Source organism: Penaeus monodon, chromosome 15 (genome assembly GCF_015228065.2).
Source record: "Penaeus monodon isolate SGIC_2016 chromosome 15, NSTDA_Pmon_1, whole genome shotgun sequence".
Taxonomy (NCBI): domain Eukaryota; kingdom Metazoa; phylum Arthropoda; class Malacostraca; order Decapoda; family Penaeidae; genus Penaeus; species Penaeus monodon.
The window spans coordinates 35,777,289-35,777,702 of NC_051400.1; positions in this window are offsets into that span (position 1 = coordinate 35,777,289).

The window sequence follows — 414 nt, forward strand, 5'->3', positions numbered from 1 at the left end:
ACTTTACATAGAATATGCTTGTACGTTATTGTTACATTTTTTTACCACAAGATAATTCACGATACCTCATGTATTCTAACTTACATTAGAGGAGTTACAACATTCTAACCTGCACCCCTTTTATATCTTGAATCACCTTTTGATCATACAACAACTTAACAATCCTCAGAATAAGTAAGTGAAATCAGGCGTAATTTCCCCGCAGAGTTGCCGACGGAGGTGCCCAAGATCAGCGGCGTGAAAGACAAATACGTCAGCGGAGACATCCTGCGGGCCAACTGTACTGCCGGACGATCCCATCCCGCGGCGACTATCAAATGGTCCATCAATAAGAAAGAGGTGAGAGGCGTGTAAATAAGGAGAAATAAAGGGAAGGATTGGGAAGCTAAAGCGAAAGAGGTGGCAGGGTGTTCG